The sequence below is a fragment of the Emydura macquarii genome, unplaced genomic scaffold, assembly GCF_026122565.2.
Source record: "Emydura macquarii macquarii isolate MOO-44397 ecotype Brisbane River unplaced genomic scaffold, CSIRO-AGI_Emac_v2 contig_3390, whole genome shotgun sequence".
NCBI lineage: Eukaryota > Metazoa > Chordata > Testudines > Chelidae > Emydura > Emydura macquarii.
Genome location: NW_027133527.1, coordinates 644718 through 654530, shown reverse-complemented (window position 1 = coordinate 654530; position 9813 = coordinate 644718). Strand labels below are relative to the sequence as shown.

At 52.5% G+C, this 9813-nt stretch overlaps 1 long non-coding RNA gene across 1 annotated transcript in view; it reads left to right on the top strand.

Moving 5' to 3' along the window:
• The first annotated feature begins 2021 nt into the window (after positions 1–2021).
• LOC137144117 (uncharacterized) overlaps positions 2022–9813 on the top strand; it is a 44267-nt gene continuing 36475 nt past the window's right edge. Inside the window, exon 1 of the long non-coding RNA XR_010917329.1 lies at positions 2022–2098. This is a non-coding gene — a long non-coding RNA (uncharacterized lncRNA). The remainder of the gene's footprint in view (positions 2099–9813) is intronic.

Genomic DNA, 9813 nt, shown 5'->3' with positions numbered 1-9813 from the left:
TCCCTTGCAATAACTTCAGAGAGAAACATTCTCCAAGGTCACTTGTCGATGACAAATCCTAACTGCCTGGTCTCCTTTCAGCGCAGGTTTTCGGCTCAGGCTTTCTCCAATCCCTCCTGGTACAACCAGTGCAGTACAGCCTGGAGCAATGGCCACGCTGGCTTCAAATGGAAACTCCCAATGCTTGTGAATTTCCTCCGGGCATGGGAGCAAAGTATGGCAGCAGAAAGCAAACTAAAGGCATCCACCCGTCGACCAGTGAGGATGTGTTGCTCAGATGATGGCATCAGGGAACAGTGAGTCCTGCAATAGATCCACGTCGTCCCGTTAGGAGCAGTGACCAACGTGCTAGTGCTTAGCTCAGTACTCATGGATGAGGTAGCCCTGTTAGAGGTTAAGGACCCATCAGCATCCAGTACACTGGAAACTGGTTTCCTGGCACCAGAGGAGGATTCTGGCACTGAGCTAGTATTGCTTCCTGCCTAGAAAATGTGTCCGTTTCCAGGGGGCGAAAACCTGAAGACAATGAACCATCAAAATTCTCACTGGGCCAGGTCACAATCTCACTTAGGTCAGCTGGACTTTTTCCCTGCGGAGTTGACCATATAGTTAATACACCTTCCACAGCCAGCAGTGCACCTATATGTAAAGTACAGGGCCCAATAAGAATATTTCAAAAGTAGCGGTGACATGGGTTCAGTTACATATCTACCCTGTGTGCTTTGCACAGGTGTAACTGACAGGATAGCAGGGAATCAGGCCCAGAGAGACAAGCAGTGAAGAGAAAGGAAACCGTATTGGCAGCGGACTCGCCACACACACCTCTCCAAACTGACATGGCAGAACAGAATCTTGGATTACATCGTGCCCAGTTTTAGCTGCCTGGAGTTTCATTTCCCTCTGCCACCTGTGTGCTGCAGCTGGCCCAAATGCATGTAACTGAGTCTGTGATCCCTCAGGATTATGAATGAACAGGAGCACACAGGGGCATGCAGTGTTATTTAAATGGGTATTATTATTGGGATGGGCATAAGTTACGCAGAGACTGAGCGATGCAGGTTTCGCACCGACCCAGCTGGCTAAGCAGAAGGGAATCTGCCTTTCTGGCACATCTGGTCCGTGTGCTATCTGCGAACCGTGAGTCTCCCTGCTCACGTCCCAGCTGCGGCAATGGCAGGAACACATGTAGTAGGTCCAGCCACTGCATGGAGATTCCACTAACTGATTACCTTTGCTCTTGCATCTGGCCACCTGCTGGCAGACAAGCATGTGTTCTGGTGACACTGCTGACCACAAGAGCTAACCCTGAGATCTGGAGACATGCAGATCCACCCAAGGCACACTGGATGTGGTGCAAAAATCAGAGGAGGAGCTTATTGCTGTAGGCTACCTGTCCCCATCCTTCTGCTAGTGCAGCACCAGGCTCCCAAACACAGGCATGACAGCGCAACTCCTAATTGCGATATGAAATCCTGTGACCATAGGATCTGCCCTCCCAGATTGGGCCAGACATCCAGAGTCCTGGCTCTGACTGTGGCCAGAACCAGACGCTTCAGAGGAAAACACAAGACGGCCTATAGTGAACAGTTATTTCATAAGCTAGATTCTTCCTCCCCGCATCAGATAGTGGGCATCATATACCAGCCAGGGGTTCTGTCTCTTAAAATGCAATTGGGCTGTGAATGGTCTCACTATCACTATAACTTCCAATCCCTTTTTGAATTCTTGGCATCAATGATCTTCTGTGGCAGTGAGTCCTGCAGGGGAACGGCGTGTTCTCTTTTTATTGGCTTTAACTTTGGTGCCTTTGGGTTTCAGTGAATGTCTCCTTCTCCTTGTATTCTGATACAGATTGGCTGGCTCTTTAAGAGAGTAGGGCTCAGCCTCCCCATGTGAGGGATGAGCTACCCTTGCCCTGATCCTGATCAGCTGGCTCAAGTCAATTATCAGACCCAGCTGCGGAAGAGTTGGATGATTTCAGAAAGGGCTGGGAGAGCTCAAGTCTGGAAAATGCCCCCCCTCTCCCTCTGGCCTGGGGGCAATATGCTATGCCTCAGGAGTCTATGGTGGCGGATGGATGCTAGAGAAGAAAGTGCAGGTGAGTGCTTCAGGGGTGAGGGCTGTCTGGGAGGGGTATAACACCTGTTTGTTTTATGCTCTTTGAACCAGAGAGAGTGCTAGTCGATAAGGCCTTCCGGGGGGAAGGTCGCCCTGTTGCAGGACTAGTCTCACCTCTAAGAGGGAAACTGAGGTGGAGCGTCTCTTGCACTAGGCTGCAGGAGCAGGTGGCTATGCCGTGCATTATATCCTATAATGCTCTCGTAGTCAGTCTCCTCTCTTACTAAATGATCTAGATCCTTTCAGTCTCTAGTTCCAGACAGGCTCCTAGAACTAGCTGGAACAATTTGGATCCAAACAAGCTGTCAGAATTGGCTGATTTTTGTCCAACTAGGAACATTTCATGGTGATGCCTTCACTTGGGTGAAGTTCCAGCCCAACCCAGACAGGGTTTTGAAACCTGCCTGGTTTGCTTTCTGGCTCCTTGGTAGCATGCCTGCCAGACTGCCTTGGAGTGGGGGTCGCTTCCAGCGTGTGTGGTGGATTGTCCCAGTGTTGGGGCTCCCTGCCCTTTTGGGGAGACTGTTTGGTGGGGGAGGTATTTCAAAAGAGAATGAAATCAGACTCTGAAATATCAAAGTTCCCTACAAAATGAAATTCCCTTTCTTAGCCTGGCTCTGCAGGGTCGCTTTGAAAACGCCCCCTCACTTCTTTGAATGACCGTCCCTAGTGAGTAACCCTTGGTGGAATACATGTGTCCGGAGCCAGAGAACGTGAAAGTCGTGTCTGTTGGTCCGCACGTGTACCCTAGCTCGCCTCAGTCATGGTGTTTTCTGAGGGGGTAAAGAACGGGGCTAACAGACCCGGCTCCAGTTCTTTCTCACCACCGCATGGTCCGGGTCACAACTTCCAGTGTCCTCCTCTCTGGTGCGCCTTTAAATACATCATTGTAAAGAGAATTTTAGAATTTTAGAGTGGTTTTAGCTGTTCTATGAGAGTTGCCGTGATTAGCACAGGGGGTTTGGGGGTTAGTTTTCTCTTTAAAGGCCCCTCTCTCAAGCTGTGTACGTGCATGACTGCATGAAGGAACAGCACGGTTCAAATCCTGCCCTAAACTCCATGGCTGTGGAGGGGCCCTTGGCTGCAGAATGGATGTTTTTCTGCCTTGGGGGATTGGGAGGGGGAGAAGGTGAGGGGGCGTGTGGGGAGTGCACAACCCGTGTGATGCAGCGCTCAGCTCCAGGGTGGTGTGCTGCTTCCCCAGCATGCAGAGAGTGGGAGGGACAGGGACAGAGCGCCACTCCAGCTGAGTCCCTTTTCTCCCCCCACCCCCAGCTGAGAAGGTAAACTAGGGGCCCAGGGTAGCCTCACTGGGTGCCTTCCTGGTGTGGGGGAGGAGCGGCTTGCTCTGCGCCCAGGCTGCAGTGGGACACCAGGAGTGGAGTTGGCCCATGGCGCAGCACGGGCAGATATCCATTCTATGGACTGCATGCTGCTGTAGCCCCAGAGACCGGGCCTAGGTGCGGAACGGGCTACAGCGAGGTAGATCATCCTAGTTTGCTCTGCTTGGGGTGGAGAGGGGCTCGGATGCAGGGCAGGAATGCGGACACTGGCAGCCCCACAGCACAGGCTAGTGAGCCTGACCCTCCATAGCTCCAGAAAGGCCTGGCTAACACCCACCACTTGCAGCCTTGCTAGCATAGGGCAGTAGGGACTGGAGAAGCATCTGCCAGCAGGTGGAAGGAGGGCTATGCAGCACCCTCCTTCACCGGGGTCACTGTCCTGCCCAGGCAGAATGCCTCAGCCCCTCTGCTCGGCCAATCCAGCTCTTCTCCTGCTCCAGGGAAGATCAACACAGTTTGGCCCTATAGTTTCTAAGGGCATGAGAGAGAGGACAAATACGGAGGGAGCCACATTTGCGGGTGGCAAAAAGTTACTGCGCTTAAGCAAGAGCAGGGAGGGTTGTAAGGAAACCCTGAAGGCTAGAACAGAACCATGGGCTGAATGACACCTCCAGGAGCTCCATGCAGTCCCGTTCATTTCAAGGGGGGTTGCCTGAGAGCAGGAGGAGAGAGAGAGCAAGGGAAATGACTTAGAGGGATGTGGAGGAGGGAATCAGCTGCTGCTTTACACAAAGAAATTGAAGTCTAGGGCTAGTGAGTTGGGGAAGAGGAGTGAGAGGAGATTAATGGAGCCGGGGAAACAATGCGAAGGCCATCTGGAGCCTCCTGTTTATCCTTCCCAGCAATACAAGGTCAGGGGAGGAGTGCCTGATCAGATTACAAGGCACCACATTTTAACCCCCTGTATAATTAACCTGTGAAACTCACTGCCTTGGGATGCAATTAAAACAAGTGGTTCAGTGAGGCTGGAGAGTGGACAGACACTTATAAGAGTAAAATAATTAGCTAGGATACAGGGTATGGTGAGTCTGCTGCTAGCGGGAGAGGCTCCTGGCAGAGTCCGGCCAGGGGATCATCCGAGGAGAAATGTTTGTTTCCCTTGCTGTTGAGAGGGAGAACATAAGTCTGAGTGTCTTCCCCCAAGCCATGCCCTGTTCAGCCCTTCTCCAGATGCACGGCAGCAGCAGTGTGGCAAGCTACGTGAGCAACTGGCTACCAAGGGCCTCCCAGATGCTGCAGTGCTCAGAGCAGGAGACATCAGGTGGGCGTAGGAGCCTGTGGATGTTGCACCTACAGAGATCCAGATGGTGACAGGAGTCCCTCCACCACTTCAGGCCCCCTCCCCAACCTCATTCCTGGTGTCTGCTCCCGGGAGCTGGCCTGGGTAGCGTGGGCAGGTGCTCCGGGGCTGAAAGCGCCTTCGTGTGTATTCGCTGCAGTATCTGTCAGTGAGCCAAATGCCAAAGTCCTTGCTCAGACCGGAGCCAGGCAAAATGCTCGTTGATGTTCCAGCTGGAACAGGGGGTGAGCATGGCTGAACTGCTCTTGGGCACATGGGATATAGAGAGAGGAGAGGTCTGGCTGAGTGGGAGCAACAGAGCAGGCATCTGAAGGGAAAGCAGGGCTGACCCCCAGCCGCTCTGAGGTAGGAAATGTGGGTAGGACGGGGTAGTAACCAGGGAGTGGATTTCACTACGACCAGCAGCTTCTCCACCCATTTAAAAAAAAAAAAAGTCCCTTTAAGAACCAGCTAGCTGGACTGTGCCCTGGAGAACCTGGGATGGGAAAAAGCCCTTTGCTCTGCAGCAGTTGTTCTAGCCCGTGTGGCTGCACCTGGCTTCCTCCACAAGCTGCAGAAATGATGGGGGAATCTATGCAGTGACTGATCCCTGCCCGGCCCATGAAATCTCCCTGCATGCAGGCCTGGCAGGGTCCAAGAGCTCTGCTGCAGGCTGTTTGCAGCCCTCGGAAAGACACTCCGCATCCTGCTCCTACCCTGTGCGCAGCACCACTGCAATAGTTCCTCTGCCTGGGGGAGGGGGAGGCAGGAGAAGAGCAGAGACCTGGTGAAGTCCACTAGAGACTTTGCTATTGCTGATCTGCTTTTGATGGGAGGTGGCCAGATACTAAGGTGATGGGTAGCAGGATGAAACCCTCCTCTGTGTATCACCTTTCCTGGGCTGTTACTTGTTTGAGAGGCTTAGAAGTTAAAAGTTGACTTGCTTCAGAGGCTGCAGCTACTTATATGTCCACATGCTGGGGGGGACGACAGCGGCTCTGCAACCCACAGCAACCTCCTGATCCTGGCAGGGGGCCCACTGCCTGCACTCCTGGGCAGCTACCTAGAGAAACCTAGCAAGGTGTTACTGAAAGGAGCCTTGTCCTCCATAACCTAGAAACTGCGCCCCAGGGCTAGAGAGGGGATGTCCACCTGTCGCCATGACCCCTGCCCTGGGGCCCAGCATTCATTCTGTGTGTCGTCTCCCCCAACTCTGCCTTCGGGGGCCTGCACCCATTACTCTGTTGCCAGCATTCTGGAATCAGCCAGGCATGAGAGGGCCCCTTTTCCCCCAGGGGAGATTTCCCACTTCATTGCCACACAGATCCCTGCGGGTACTGGCTTCCCCTTATCTCCGGTTCCAGCTGGATGGCTTCATTATCCCCAGTGAAAAGAGTGCATTTGTCAGAATTAAAAAGGAGGCCTCTCCGATTACTGTCCATCCCACCCACTCTCTCCCCTTCCTCCTTCCCAGCTTCTAGCACAGGATCACAACAGCGCCACGCCATGTCAACAGCCAGGGGTGGGGGCAGGGGACAGAGGGACAGGGACACTGGTTCTTTCTCCTTTTTTTATTTTCTCTCCCTGTAGCTTTGTTGTGCCTTTTTCAAATGTTTCTGGATGTGCAAACGTGCCTGCACGTTGAACACAGAGCAGAGAACACACACACACACACACACACACACACACACACACAGCGAGAACATATGTACACACATGCAGCACATACCCCTACACCGATCTTGCTCATACTCTACGGGCTGGATACTAAGGCCAAAGAGAGACCTGACTCCTGTAGACGTATTTCCAAACCAAAATGGTGTGCATTCTTCTGCATGGATAAACGTAGGCCGAACGATGAAAATACATACCGGGGAAACAGCGGTGCACCCACAAACACGCAGCCATGCACATGCGAGCACGCCTGCTCAGACATAGATGTAGTTATTTATTTTAGTGAAAACGCACCCAGCCCGGGTTTTGCATAGCACAGCTGAGCAGAGACGCCTGCCATACGCACCCGTACAAGTGCATACGTAGATAACCGCCCCAAAGGGGTGCTTAGGGGGAGAGGAATGAGGGTCTTGCAGTTGAAGCACAGGAGCGGGAGCCACGAGCTCTTGGTTCTGTTCCTGACTGTGCGGTGGATATTCATGATCAATCCCTTAACAGCTCTGTGTCTCAGCTTCCCCAGTTGTACTAGATCCAGCTTGTTACACTAGTGCTGGCCCCATCCAGCTAGGGTGGGATGGGTATTGGGACAGGATTTCGATGATAAATACAGCGTCAGCTGCAAAACAAGCCCAGCTGCTGCCATAGAACAAAGGGCTTTTGTGGTCAAACACGGAGAGAGGTGAATTATGTCCTGAAGTGACTTGATATCCCCCAAAGAATTTCTGGCCATTAATGTGCCGTGGTATTTTTCTCATAAGCCTATAAAACTCGCTGGCAGCAGCAATAGGCTTTCCGAGGACCCGCTGCGTCACCAGTGCCTGCGGTTGCCTCATGCCGTGCTGACTCGTCATGCTGCATCCCCAGACACCTCTTTAGGGAGTGGTGTCGAAGGAAATGGGGCTGCTCTCCCACAGGAAATCTGCCCGATACTCCAGTGCTTCCTTCCACCAACACTGCGTTTCCTCTGCACGCACCCGCCTCCCCCAGCTTCAGCGCCTCGCCGCCAGGCAGATCTCTCAGTGCAGTCACTGACACGCTGCTTCGTCATAGCCTAAAACACCGTCCTAAGATCTTAGCTGCAGGGCCTGGTCTGGGCATCACTCAGTTGCTCATGCGACTGTTTGTGTGAGTAATGTAGCAACCTACCTTTACACGGGGCCTTTTCTCCACATGGATCTCAAAAGGATGTGGGGCAGTGGGGGCCAGGAGCCAGGAGAGCTGGGTTCTAGTCAGCGCTTAATTTATGCCAGGGCTTGGGAAGTTGTAGCTCCGGCACTTCTGGGCTTGCTGCATCAGTTATGAATGTCAAAAAAATGGCTTGAACCCCAGCACCTATTTATTGGAGCTCTGGCACCTCTTTCATTACACATTAAGCACGGGTGCTGGAGTCAGCTCTCCCACTCAATGCATCAGCTGAGGTGCGTCATTTAATCTCTCTGGGACTCCATTTTGCCCTCTGTCAAAGGGGCTGGAGACACAGGCTGTCAGGAAGCATGATGAGGTCTATGGAGGACAGTACAGAGAAGGAAGGAGAGAGTGGACAGGAGGCATCTCTTGAATATCAGGCAGGTTAGTGGGTTTGGGTCTTTTGGATGAACCTTAAAATCCACAGCCCAGGTTTTCCAAAGTGGCTGTCTACAGGAGGCAGTGCGATGCTTCCCAGGGACTCAGGGCTGGCGGCATCTTGCTACCACCTGCCCTTAGCCGGAGGAGGCCTTGTGTGTACCTGCCAGGGGTCAGCTCCCTGACTCCACCAGCCCGGGCAACACAAGTGCTCCCCTCTCAGCCTACGAGGGCCCCGCTGTCCCTCTGCTCTGCAGGCAAGCAAAAGGCACGCTCCATGCCCACCCAGCGTCCCCGGGAGCATCCAGCCTCCACTCCATGGCCACTCTCTCGCTTCCCAGATCCGCTGTTCCCAGTACACCACAGCTTACTCGTCTCCCCCCATCACGACTCTGGTCAACTCAAAGGGCTTAGATTCGGTCACAGTGAAAACGAGAGGAAAGAACAGAGATTCAAATAACAGCAAGTATGAGAAACAATAGGTTACATTTAACCCAAAATCATAACATGGCTTCTAGAGTCTAGGCTTAACTGACAAGACGTGTCCCTGTGCCGCAAAGATTAGCTCACCCAATGCCTTTAACACCCCACTGGCGTTGATCCCCCATTGATAGGACAAGCACGCCGGCTGCGTGTCCCCTAGGTGAAGGATATCCTTGTCCATGGGCAATCTCCTGACTCATTTTTTGATCCTAGTTCTAAACAGGACATGCACCCACACCCCGCTGGGTGTTCCTTCCTGCAGAGTGTGTGATCTCTTCTCCACTTCGCAATCTTGATTAGCCAATGGCTCTGTATGCAAATAGATTTACATTGTAAGACACACAATACACAATGGTCAGCCAGGGAGATAAGTGTCTCCTACCCCCTGCCTGAACAAAGCCTGTTGATCACCTGCCTGTGAGCTGTCTTAACTTACCTACTTTATGAATGTTGGTTTTAGTATAGATACGTAACTCCTTCAGTATCAGCTGTACACACACATCACAATGATTAGCCTGACCAGTGTGTGACTAGCTTTTGGCAGAGCCCTCACGTCCACCCTTTAGCACACTGTTATGTAGGCATCAGACCCAGGGGATCCCTGTCAACTCCTATGCATCCCTTATGCCCTCAGCCAGTTGGCACCAATGGGTCTCTCAGCCCATAGTTAATCACTAAGCACACCACACTTGCTTTTTTTTCAAAGGCAACAACAGCTGCCCTGGCATTGCTGGCTGTAGCTGTGCGCCGCGGAGGTCTGCGCAGCCCTCCCCAGACTGACAGTATCTGAACAGCTAGCACAGAAACGGGCTGTGTGCAGTGGTTATTTCAGTGAGAGTCATGTACACCTCCAAGAAAAACACGCCTGCCGCACCACTGGTGCTTTGCCCGTGCTGTCATCTGAATGCTCAGTAGCTTGCCAGCACTGTTCGCTGTTTCCACGTAGTCAGTTCGATGACAGTTAAAGGGCTTGAGGGGCATACACTCTAACGCACACGCAGGGATATGAGGAGAACAGAGCGCTAGGCTGAGTCACCCGCACCCTTTGCTGCACCTTTCTTTGCAGAGATTTTCAGTCTTAACATACAGGAAGGAACCTGGATGTAGAATGTCTCTGATGATTGAGGATGATTCATGCAGTGCACTGCATGCTACGGCAAATGTGTGTGTAGCTCTGTGTATCTAGATCTCGATCTCTACAGAGCATTTAGAAAACTCAGCTGTAAAACAGTCAGCTAATCTCAATCTTAAAGACAATGGCACTATCACACCCACAGAATATCCTCTCCTCCTTCAGCTGGGGACTCAAGCATGACTTTCCTTAGCTGGCCCATTCTCCCCTCCAAAAACTGC